We start from the raw sequence: 13538 nt of genomic DNA on the forward strand, positions 1-13538 counted from the left end.
CAGTTGGATGACGTTGGAGATACTGAGACCGTACTTAAAAGCAAAGAATTGAAGGGGCATTCAAAATTATTTCACCAATGACTGTGCTCAAAAAACATTTCACTGGGTACAATATACTTCACAATGTTCTAAGAGGTGATACAGCACTGTGCAAATTTAAATCTTTTTCTTTAAGATGACATTTTAACAGAACCCAAATCAGACATTCCAAATTTGTACATGACATGTTTTCAAGATACAAACAGCAGTCTCAAAGAATTTAGCACCTAATCTCTGAAACTGGGCAGCAGTTCTATTCCTGTAACATCATGAATTAACTCGGCTACTCAGCTCCATTCCAAATTTCGACTAAAACTTCTGCAAAGGGTGAGGCACTGTTTATAAAGGGACTTACCAGCCTGCCTTCAGGAAATCAAAACAACATGAAACTGCAACACGTTGGCAAAATAATCTCAGTTAAAAAGCTCTCTCTTCAGTGTTGTTGCAAAATCTTGCATCATTTTTAATTAATACATTGCAGTGGGCAGGGTGAGAAACAGATTTGATAAATATAAAATAAGGGCCAAGAGTAGAGAAACAAACTTGAAAAAATGTTTTAAAATAACACTCCAATTATTTTGGGTAAGTAAAGTAACTTTAAACAACTGATTGTAAATTTATTTGACAAACAAACATTTACTGTAATATAGTTAATTAAAATTACAGTGTTTTACACATTGAGACAAGCATATCTTCAAAATCTTAAAAGTATGCACTTGTAATGCCACAAATAAATCAAACCACTATGCAACTGAAAGTGAATGAAACTGTTTAAAGTGCAAATTTATTCTGCTTCCGTATACAGGAACTGTGCTGTAAATATCAGATACTTCAAAACATCCAACAAAATGCATTCAGAAAATACCAACGTGACTAACTTCATTCAATAATAGTCAGAAGGAAGAACATACCAAAATACATCATACAATAAGCAAAGAATCCATAACAAACAAACAATTTCAACCAAAATGTTTAAGTTGTTTGAACAAGCACTTTGGAATTGATATTGCATCAACGTAGACACTAATCTGGTGACAGGTAACAATTGTGACGTCACTGCAAATCTAAAATGTTTAACACAAAAATATTAACAGCCATCATAATACCACAAGACTGCAAACGAAATCTGGAAAATTGCAGTGAATTCAGCACTCACTAAGTGAAAGAGAATACATGTGACATCAGGAAATCAGACTTCAAAAACATGAATGCCATTTCCCCACGTTCCATATGGATATGAGAAACAAACGTAAAGTGTGAATTTTTAAAAACACAGATAAGTGAATCAGTGTCCCCACACGACAGCAGGTCGCCATCGTTCCAAACACTCAAAAATTTAAAAGACAGAAAGATCATTCCTAATACCCACACACTTATTGCTGCAGGTGTGAACATCTTAAGGAAGACTTCCCTACTAGGAAATATGATTAACTCTGATCGTTGTTGTAATCCAGACAGCAGTTGAAGCTTAAACGAGCCAGTCTTAACGCAAACGAGACGATGAGGAGGGACGGTGCTGCATCACTCGGACAGCCTGCCATCTTCCGTCCCTGAAGCCTGCTTCAGGAGGCCGATGATTGACTGTTTCTGAATGGGGGCGGGGGGTGACGAGAAGGCAACGGCTTCCCCAGTCAAGGGAGCTGCTCAATGCAGCTTGTCTTTGGGATGACGGCTCGGCCGCATCAGCAACCTGGCCTGCGCCATGTGCTGCTGCCAGCTCCCATCCGGCACGGCCTGTGACCGGCTTGTGAGGACAGGGGTCGGCCGGGGGCGAGAGACAGTAGAGAGCGAGAGAGGAGCAGGGGTGGTCAGACAGCGTGAGGTCGGCTCCCTAACCCGGGACCGACACGGAAGCGACGTCCACGACCTTCTTCCTCCCACTTCGGAAACGAGCTGTCAGGTCGTCGGTGCCAACCCCTTACCTGCACAGATTGCGAAAAAGAAGGTTTCTTGCCGTCTCACTCGCAGCGTTCCTACTCTCCTCGGTGACAAGATGGCGGAATAATAGGCGTCACGTGACTTGGGCACCAGCTCCACGTTCCCGGATGCACATCGCCTTCGACCGGACAGTCACCCCGCGCGCATGCGCCGAGGCGGCGGCAGCTCCACTGCATTTCATTCATTCGTTCATTCAATCACCCAGCCCATTCATCCGGGGACCCGATCACTTTGTTTGAAAACATTGACCCTTATTTCTTTGTGTCGCACGGTTCTTCTTTGCCTCCAATGCACACGCCACCTCTCTGTGCTTAAATGATTTGCAGATCAAGCAAAATTGGCTTCCCTCCAAAGTAAAACTAAGAATTTAAAGCCGATGCCGGGATATCTGAAACAAAAACAGAATTGGCCGGGCACACTCGGCAAGCCTACCAGCGTCTATGGAGTGAAAGGAGTGTTAACGTTTCAAGTTAACGTTTAAGAGGGGAGGCAATGGCCTCGTGGTATTATCGCTGGACTGTTAATCCAGAGACCCACTGATGTTCTGGGATAATAAAGTGTGAGAGGGTTCTGGAATAAATAGGGAGAGAGGGGGAGGCGGACCCTCACCCCATCCCCCTCTCTGATGAAGGGTCTAGGCCCGAAACGTCAGCTTTTGTGCTCCTGAGATGCTGGTTGGCCTGCTGTGTTCATCCAGCTTCACACTTTATTATCTTGGATTCTCCAGCATCTGCAGTTCCCATTATCTCTGATGTTCTGGGAACTTGGGTTCGAATCCCACTGTGCCAGATGGTGGAATTTGAATTCAGTAAATATCTGGAATTAAGAGTCTAATGAGATGGGGGAAAACCCCATCTGGTTCACTAATGTACTTTAGGGAAGAAAACTGCTATCCTTACTGACCTGGTCTGGCCTACATGTGACTGCAGAGGTTGAAGAAGAGGTGTGGAGGTGTGGCCCTCGGTAGAGGTCTGCCTGACTCCTCTCTGAGCACAAGCAACAGAAGCAAGAGCAGCCCTTTAGCATAGATTACCAATGACGAAGATCATGAATGAGCCAAGATTTCTCACATCAACTTTCTTGCACTTTCCCATAACAGTTGATTCCCTCCTGAACAAGAACCTTAAATATACTCAAGGACTCTGCCACACCCACAGCTCTCCACAACAAGGAAATCTGAAGACTCACAACCCCCTGAGAGATTTAAAACTGATGTTTCCCTCAGGGTTAGTTGATTGCACCTCGAAGGATATGAACTCATTTTGAACTTCATTGTTCACCTTTTTTCATGTCATTACATGTTATCGGCAATTTATTTTCTGAAAGGTTGCAGGCTCAGTTAATTCTAGGACTATTGTTATTGTTCACACCTCGATGTCCTGACTGATTAGATTTTTTTTCCATCATACTTTAATGGATGTGGGTGTCACCGACTAATCCAGCATTTATTACCCATCGCTAATTGCCCAGAGCCCAATCAGGGTCAAACAAATTGCAGTGGGTCTGGAATCATGTGAGTCAGACAGCAATGTGAAGTTATTCCTCTTTTCTAAGGGTGAGGCTAACAAAGCTGGCATGGATTGAGGCTGCTGCGACCAACTGCAGCAAATCGTCCTGGAGTAAGGCCTCTAGGCATTCAATCTCCAGCAGACATATCAACTGTAAAGCCTGTTCCTCTTCATGGGAGGAGTGTGTGCCCCCCCAGTGCCCTACTGCCCTAGTAGCAAAAGTCAAAACCATTATGTTGCTGAGGACCTGCCAGCACTGATTCATTCAGCTTCCTAAGTAAATGAATCAATAACAATGGTCATAGAGGGGTAGAGAAACTATCTCTATATCTTTCTCTTTTATTGTTGCAAGAAGAAAGGGTTTATAATATCAAAGTTAAGTAAATTTGCAGGACACATGAAGTTTACCTCTGTGGTTAACAGTGAGGAAGAAGCTTTAGCGTACGGGCCAATATAGATGCCTTTGTCAGGTAGGCAGATCAGTGACAAATAGAATTTAACCCTAGTAAGTGTGAAGTGATGGGCTTTGGAAGAAGTAACAAGACCAGGAGTATTCAATGAATGACGCAACATTAAAAAGCTCAGAGGAACAGACGAATCTTGGGATGCTTGTCCACAGATTCCTAAAAGTGGTCGGACAAATTAGGAAGACATACAAGACACTTGCCTTTATCAGTCATGGCTCAGATTAAAGGAGCAGGGAGATGCACAAAACTTTGGTAGGCCTTGGTTGGAGTGCAGTGTGCAGTTTCGGTCACCACACTGGAGGAACAAATTGATTGCACTGAAAAGAATGAACAGGAGATTCATCAGGATAACAAAGTGTGGGGCTGGATGAACACAGCAGGCCAAGCAGCATCTTAGGAGCTCCTAAGATGCTGCTTGGCCTGCTATGTTCATACAACCCCACACTTTGTTATCTTGGATTCTCTAGCATCTGCAGTTCCCATTATCTCAGATTCATCAGGATGTTGCCTGGTACAGTTTAGTTATGAAGAGAAGCTGGATAAGCAGAGGAACAAAAACAACTATTGCTGGAGAAACTCAACACGCCTTGCGGCATCTGTGGAGAAAATGCAAAGTCAATGTTTCAAATCTAGTGGCCCTTCTTCAGAAGAAGTTCAGAGGGAAGTCAACAAATTGGACAGCTCTGTACCGTCAGAACTCAGGGTGATGTCCTATGGTAAAAATAAGTATGTGAGTTAAATGTTTAAAATTGTCCCAGGAACTTAGGAAGCTCATACGAAGCCATAAGCAAAATTAGTAGATTAGTACAGTTGGTAGTCGGGGTTGAGGGCTTCGGGCTTCTCAGCCACATTAAATTTCATACAAACATACATTACTGGTTTGGTGAAAGTCCATATTTGTGAAAAAGCTTAAGTTGTGTATATAGGTGAATGCTAGAGTGATGTTTTCAAAAACCAGGGTGGAATAACCCCAGGAAAGGAAGGTGGGCCACACAACATGTGCAGTTGTTATCGTAATCCATGACAGAACAGCTCTTGTCATATTTTGAGTCACGTTGTGAAAAAAATGGAATTTCTTATGAAGTTTTATTGTCATTTGATGACCCACTAATGCCTATGGGATGGAGTTAGGGTATAGTAGCTGAAAATTCCATGAGGCTTGTGTTAATTATATTTACTGTTTTAGTTGTAATAAATTAGTTCTTCTTTGTTGATGAAAGAAACCTGGCTGCAATTTTTATAATTCAAAACCAAATAGACAGTCTGAAATGTATACAATTGGCCATATCTTCACCCTGGTACAACATTGAACTGTGTTATGTCTGTGGAGGAAAGGGACAAAAAAAGGAATTAGCACACCATTACAACTTCAGTTGTGTGAATAACAAAAGCAAGCACAAGATGATTTGCATGAAACAAGAGCAGACTCAGATGATGAGTTAACACCTAAATACATTAGGCATATATTTATCTAGTCTGTGTTACAACTGAGGTTGGAAGAATGCAATGTCACTACAGTCCACTTCTCCATGGGTTGCATTACTAAATGAGAACATTCTACCCAAGTTGCAATGCGGCCAATCACGTGCTTTCTCTATTATATTTAGAATGAAACGATCTATGAACCAGAATTATTTAATAAATGCAACATCATTGATTTACTACAAAAAAAATTCAATGAAGAGGCAGAACTGGTTAATACACACAATTTGTAATTTGAAAATATGAACGTTTACTCCTCTACATAATGCCAAAACTCACACATATGCACGCATGTCCCCCTGCATGTGCACACACAGAGATACACACACACACACACACACACACACACACACACACAAAAACCACAGAGTCTTCTGGTAAAAAAAGACTGATTTCATTCTAATATAATAAAATGTGAGGCTGGATGAACACAGCAGACCCAGCAGCATCTGGGCCTGCTGTGTTCATCCAGCCTCACATTTTATTATCTTGGATTCTCCAGCATCTGCAGTTCCCATTATCACTGATTTCACTCTGCTGAGTTTCATTTAGAAAAAACCTTTTAGACAATGGTGTCATTCTTGAAGACATTAGAATTTTCTAACATATCAATCTGGTCTTTTTGCATATGTGACTGAGGAACTAATCTTGCGCAATTATTTCTGGGCTCTTGACAGACAGAACTTGCTCAGGTAATAAAACATTGAGAAGATTTTAAAGTCAGTTTTCCAGAAGAACAGGTTTCAAATTTCACCCTGATTTCATGGCAAAAATGTTTCAGAAACAAGATGCTCAAGCTGAGCAGCTTGTTCTACAGTGGGCTTTCCCTAGCTGAAACATTCAAAAACACAATCTCCAAGCTTGCAATCTCTGTTCAAACAGAACTGCCATGAAATTCAGTCATGAAAACAAACAGATAGTATCTTTGAAATGAGTTCAAACAATTATCTGGAACCATGTAGTTTCCAAGAAATGTCTTGTTGAAAAAACACATATTCTAATATGGACTTTGCATTGTCCTTTCAAAAAAACACAGTCCAGATATCTCCACAATCAATCTCCACAACTCAAATCCACAGAAATTATTTCATGTGGAGCACCTTTATAACATTTGTTAGTTCCAGCCTTTTCCAAAAAAAAACTGAATTTGGTGGAATCTGCACAGCTTGTGACACCACTGGCACTGCAACTGTAACTAATGAATGTGTATCTTCTGCAGTTGTAATATCACAAAGCTCAACCATTGTATTATGGTCACCTTTTTGCAAAGGATCTTTTACTATAAGATTGCTTCTTAAAATTTCTGTCTTTGACCTGGGTTTTTGGCTATCAGCATGAATAAAACATTTCATGTTTCAGTGTACAATTCTGACTCATGATGCTCCTATGAAGTACTTTCGAATGTTTATTATGTTAAAGGTTAGGTATATTACAAGTCATTGCAACTGAGATTCTCAGAGGCAGCCCTGCACTTTTGTTTTGCATTTTTAAATACTTTTGTGAGTTGAGTTTGTACTACAGTCAATGTGATAGAATTTTAGAATACAGCACATTTTAACATCTAACCCGTCAACAGGATGACAATTATTGAACAAAGAATAATTTGCAACATTATTTGGACAAAAAAACTCATCTAAAATATTTTGCATAAAATGAACATTATATATTACTTTGTCCAAATTTATAAGCAATACCAAATGTAGATAAATACAAATGCACCCAGATAATTGCATTCCTGGACATGTCATCTTATATAAATGAAATGGTACGACAGGAACATTTTGATTCGTTCTTATATATGAGGCAATTCTTTCAATTTACATTTTTTGTTCAATTGCAAAATTCAATCATTCTCACAATCAGAGAATAAGTAGGAATAGAAAACCAAAGTTTATTACTGAATAAATAGATCTGACACTGTCTTGATTTTTGGAATGGGCTCAGTCTGATTATTAACAGACAAAAAAAGAAGAGATTCACTTATTACCAGCAGATTCCTCAGCATGTGTAAAAACAAAGGACAAACTATGTTTATTGCAGTTGCTGCGTTAGAACTGAAGTCTAACAAAGAACCACAATTTAAAATATTAATCTGCCTGTACTCTTTTTGACTACAGATGGATTTGGCTCAGATATCCAGAATTTTATGTTCATTTCAGATTTCTAACATTTGCAATATTTTCTTTTTCATGTGTTAATCCCATTGAAGTATCCATTTTCAAATAAGGATCTTAGACCAGCAATTAACAGTTAGCTAATTTAGATTTATATGGCCTTATAACATCTAAATATTTTCCTTATTAATACCTCGGCATTCTCTACTGCTTCTTAACTGGTCACTGCAATTTCATTTTGCTCAGTACCTCAAATGTTTTATTATGTTATTGATTTTTTTACTTCATCAGAGCAATGATGCTTTGAACTGTTTTCAAGATTTCTATCTCAGATGACTTGGGTTCTTTTATCAATACTCTGTATAACTTTTTATTACCTTTTAATTTTGTCATTTCTCAAAATAGAATAAATCATCCTATGAAGCCTATGGTTTTATTAATTCAACTTTTTTTTGCACTTTTTGGTTTGGAAACATTGATGGATGTACTGTCAGAACCTCAATGGAACTGGAATTCCACCCACTCAGTGTGACCTTCCAATCTCCAATTCCTCAATGAGTTCTAATAAAACTTTTGGTTGAGTTCTCATTGCACACTTTCAGGGACTTTCTTCCCGGGGAATGAAAGTCCAATGCTGCTGTGGGTTAGAGTAGCTACAACAATTAAAAGAACAAGGACATTTGTGCCTGAAATAGTTTGGAGTCTTTGAAATCCATTGTTAAAAATCTGGTAAAGAAAGACCCAGTTTTTTGGTATTCTGTGAAAGATATTAGACCTGAAACTCTAACTCTGTTTCTCATGCCATAAATGTTCTTAGACCTACTGAGGATAGCAGTGGTGTGAGAGGTTATTACAGATGAGTAACTTGCAGTCTAAATCATCATGGAGAGGGATGAATGAGTGATGACAAACAATTATTTTTATTTTGTTTCTATTTATTGTAGCACTCCCTTTCCCAAACACAACTAAAAAGCAGCATTTCCAGAATTTTTTCAGTTGTTATTTCAAATCTCCAACATCTACACTATTTTACATTCAAATTTGACTAAGTTTACTTAACTGCCATTTCCCCTCCAAGAATGTCTACCCTTAAGAGGTCTGTTCTTCTCTCTGCTATTTCTATGTTCTTACTTTCCCTTTTTCACTTTCATTGCTTCCTAATTTTCTTCTCATATTTGATTAGGTGAGATTTGATGAAGGCTATAGGGAACATTTTCAGCCTTTTTCTCCCTCGCAGCCTTACCCCTTCTTTCCCAGACAGATGGAACAATGTCAGGGGAACTGTTTAAGATGAAAAGAAAAACTCCAACCCACTGTAAACATATTACCTATAGTTTAACCATCATAGATTTGGGATAAGGTGAATACCCATTCCAAAGAAGTAGGTCAGTAATTGTTATATAAAAATGATGCTGGAGGCTTCTGATTTTATCAGCAATTTGGAATTAAAACCTCCAGTTTGCATTCCTAGTGGCTTGTTTGTGCTCGTACATCATCAGCATTCAATGATTCATGCTTTCATGTCACATGAGACGAGACATATTGAAAATGGTAAAGGAATATTTATGGCACAATATCCAAAAATACCAAAATGATGTTTATAAGTTAAAAATATGTATGATAAAACTAAAGAAAAAGAACTAGGTGTTGAAGTACGTTCGATTTTTTTTCTTCAACCTCCAAGATTTTGGGTTGAATTTAGCAGAGATCAATGGATGAATTTTTATATGGACATAAGATTTGGTAATAGGAGGAAGCCGTTCAGCATCTCAATCAGCTTCACCAGAGTGAGATCAAATCTCTTTGATCTGTTTGAGACCTCAAATGCATATTCTTACCTACCCTGGTAAAATTTCAGTCCCTCGCTTAACAATAATATATCAAATTTTGTTTTAAAATATTCAAAGACTGTACTACCACAACCTTCTCAGGAGAGAGTTCCAAAAACTGAAGACCCACTATCAGGGAAAGAAACCTCAACTCTGTTTTAAATTGGTGACCTTCCTTGCACCATTCTAATTCTTCTACAGAATAAACATCTCTATCCACAGCTACACTGACAAGACTGTCAGGATCTTATATCAAGTTTCAATTAAGTTGTCTCTTACTCTTCTAAACTCCAGCAACTAAAAGCTTATCATGTTCAATCTTTTTTCATCAAACAACCTGTCTATTCTAGATATTAGTCTGTGACATCCGCTCAAAACTGCTTTCAATGCATTTACATTCTTCCTTAAATAAGGTGACCAAGTCCACAGAGAGTATTCTAGATGCCATTGCCTTGTGTAACTAAGGTATATCCTCTCTATTCTTGTGTAGAATTTCCTCACAATAAATGATAAGATGCTATTAGATTTCCTAATTACTTGCTGTACACACACAAAAGCCTTTTGCATTTCATGCATTAGGATTCCCAGATCCATCTGCTTCTCAGGGCTCTGCCAATTCTTACTATTGGAACATAGAACATAGAACAATACAGCGCAGAACAGGCCCTTTGGCCCTAGATGTTGTGCCGACCTGTGAACTAATCTAAGCCCTCCCCTCCCACACTATTCCATCATTATCCATATGCTTATCCAAGGACTGTTTAAATGCCTCTAATGTGGCTGAGTTAACTGCATTGGCAGGCAGGGCGTTCCACGCCCTTACCACTCTCTGAGTAAAGAACCTGCCTCTGACATCTGTCTTAAATCTATCATGCCTCAATTTGAAGCTATGCCCCCTTGTACAAGCTGAAGTCATCATCCTCGGAAAAAGACTCTCACTGTCCACCCTATCTAATCATCTGATCATCTTGTATGTCTCTATTAAATCCCCTCTTAGCCTCCTTTTCTCCAATGAGAACAGACTCAAGTCCCTCAGCCTTTCTTCGTAGGGCCTGCGTTCCAGACCAGGCAACATCCTGGTAAATCTCCTCTGCACCTTTTCCAATGCCTCCACATCCTTCTTGTAATGGGCCAACCAGAACTGCACGCAACATTCCAAATGAGGCCGCACTAGCATTTTGTACAGTTGCAACATGACATCACGGCTCCAGAACTCAATCCCTCTACCAATAAAACCTAAAACACCGTAAGCCTTCTTAACAGCACTATCAACCTGGGTGGCAACTTTCAGGGATCTATGTACATGGATGCCAAGATCCCTCTGCACATCTACACTACCAAGAATCTTTCCATTGACCCGATATTCTGCCTTCCTATTATTTCTCTCAAAGTGAATCACCTCACATTAATCAATATTAAACTCCATTTGTCACCTTTCAGCCCAATTCTGCAGTTTATCTAAGTCTCCCTGCAACCTGCAACATTCTTCCACACAATCCACCACTCCACCGACTTAAGTGTCATCTGCAAACTTACTAACCCATCCACCAATGCCTGCGTCTAAGTCATTTATAAAAATGACAAACAGCTGTGTCCCAAAACGGATCCTTGAAGCACACCACTAGTAACCGGACTCCAGACTGAATATTTTCCATCAACCACCACTCGTTGCCTTCTTACAGAAAGCCAGTTTCTAATCCAAACAGCTAAATCTCCCTCAATCCCGTGCCTCTGCATTTTCTCCAATAGCTTACCATGTGGAACCTTATCAAAGGCTTTACTGAAGTCCATGTACGCCACGTCAACTGCCCTACCCTCATCCACATGCTTGGTCACCTTCTCAAAGAACTCAATGAGGTTTGTGAGACACGACCTGCCCTTGATGAATCCATGCTGACTATATCCAATCAAATTGTTGCTTGCTAGATGATTATAAATCCTATCTCTTATAATCCTTTCCAAAATTTTTCCTACAACAGACGTTAGGCTCACAGGTCTATAATTACCTGGGTCATCCCTACTGCCCTTCTTGAACAAGGGCACAACATTTGCAATCCTCCAGGCCCCTGGTACTAAACCTGTAGGCAATGAGGACTCAAAGATCAAGGCCAAGGGCTCCGCCATCTCCTCCTTAGCTTCCCAGACAATCCTTGGAAAAATCCCATCTGGCCCAGGGAATTTATCTACCCTCACACCTTCTAGAATTGATAACACCTGCTCCTTACTAACTTTAATCCTTTCAATTCTAGTAGCCCGTAACTCAGTTATCTCCTCTACAGTATTCTCCTGTTCCTCAGTGAAAACAGATGAAAAATAATCATTTAGCACCTCTCCAATCTCCACAGGGTCCACACACAACTTCCCACTTCTGTCTTTGACGGGCTATTTAGATAAAATGCATCTGTTTTATTCTTCCTACAAAGATGGTCAATTTCATCTTTTCCTGTTATTCTTTACTTTCCAGATCTTGCCTTTTACTTCATGCATCTACAGCTTTGTGTAGCCTCCTTATATTTTCTTTACAACCTAATTTCCTACCTATCTTTGCGTCATCAGCAAATTTAGCAACAATCCCTTCAATCACTTCATCCAAGTAACTTGTGCAAATCATAAACAGTTGAGGTCCCAACACTGATCTTTACGACACATGACACTATGACCCCTATAATAAGGCATAAAGGGCTACGGACCAAGTGCTAAAGATTGGATTAGAATAGCTAGATAGCTGTTTTTGACTAGTGTGGACACAATGGGTCAAACAGTCATTTTGTGTGTTTAGATCTCTATGACACACCATACGTTACGTTTGCCAATCTGAAAAAGACCATTTGTTCCTATTTGGAGATAGTAGGAACTGTTGATTCTAGAATCTGAGATAACAAGGTGTAGAGCTGGATGAACACAGCAGGCCAGGCAGCATCAGAGGAGCAGGAAAGCTGACATTTCGGGTCTGGACCCTTCTCTATTTTATGCTTCCTGTAGGTAGCCAAGCATCTATGCATGATCATATGCTAGCTACTACACCATGAACTTTTATTTTGCACAATAACCTTTGATGTAAAACTTTAATAAATACCGTCTGGAAATCTAAGAGTTGTTCACTGGTTCCCCCTTATCCAATGTACATGTTACTTCCATAAAGAATATCAAAAGATTAGTTCAACAATGTTTGACTTTCACAAGATCATGTAGACTCTCCCTGATTACCATGAGCTGTTCTAGCCATTCTTCTATAACATCTTAAATCACAGCTTCCAACATTTTCCCTATGACATATGTAAATATATGCTGTGTCATTAAGAGAAGTTTAAGTTTATCTTCCTTGTTGCTGAAGATCACAACACAGGTGCTTCAAAAGTGCATTATAAACAAGATCCTGCCTCTTGTAGGTGTGAGGTAATATTAGGACAATGGCGAAAAGCTTTGTTGAAGAGATAGCTTATAAGAAACTTCTTGTAGGAGGATAGAGAGTTAAGGAAGTTAAGTTAAGGAAGATATTTCTAAAATTTAGAACCTGAAGGCATGACTGCCAATGGAGGAACCAAATTTACTCCCCATTCCACAATTCATCAAAATTAAAATCTTCACATACAACATCTTCCATGGCCTCATCCACCAACTTGTTCAAGACTTATGCCCCCCATACCCATCAGTTCTCTGAACCTGTCCCCCGGCAGACCCATTCCTTCATGTACTCCACTTCTGGTGGCAAAACACTCCCTTCACTCAATTCTGTTCTGTCTCTTTAATGAGAGAGCAGGTCTATGGTCTTACCAGGCTTTAACTTACCTTCAAATTTTTGGAACTTCCTCTACTCTCCATCTCCACTCCCACCTTTAAAAGTATCCTCAAAACTCACTGTTGTGACCAAATGTTTGATTACTTCTCCTAAGTTTCGTGCACACACTAAATGCCAGTTTTTGATAATCTTATCTTTGAAGCACCTTATGTTATTTTCTATGTAAAAGGAAGAGTTAGATATGTGAGATTGTGTCATAAGTTTACCGTTATTTGAGTATTGTTCTGCAGTATCTTATCCATGGAGCCTTTATTCATTCATGAACCTCGTCAGGGTGCAAACACAAGCAAATCTGATCCTGTGTTCATCTGATGTCCACTAAAGCTCACAGTTTAGCAGGAATCACAGGATAGAAATCAAAA

The 13538-nt window shown here is 39.6% G+C and overlaps 1 protein-coding gene across 2 annotated transcripts in view; it reads right to left on the bottom strand.

Annotated features, from left to right (window-relative positions):
* Positions 1–2075, bottom strand: part of gigyf2 (GRB10 interacting GYF protein 2) — a 135708-nt gene extending 133633 nt beyond the window's left edge. For both annotated transcript variants that reach the window (XM_059651035.1, XM_048542022.2), the window contains exon 1: positions 1962–2075. The gene's annotated coding sequence lies outside the window, so the exon portion shown is untranslated. The remainder of the gene's footprint in view (positions 1–1961) is intronic.
* Positions 2076–13538: the final 11463 nt, after the last annotated feature.

This window comes from Stegostoma tigrinum, chromosome 14, assembly GCF_030684315.1.
Source record: "Stegostoma tigrinum isolate sSteTig4 chromosome 14, sSteTig4.hap1, whole genome shotgun sequence".
NCBI lineage: Eukaryota > Metazoa > Chordata > Chondrichthyes > Orectolobiformes > Stegostomatidae > Stegostoma > Stegostoma tigrinum.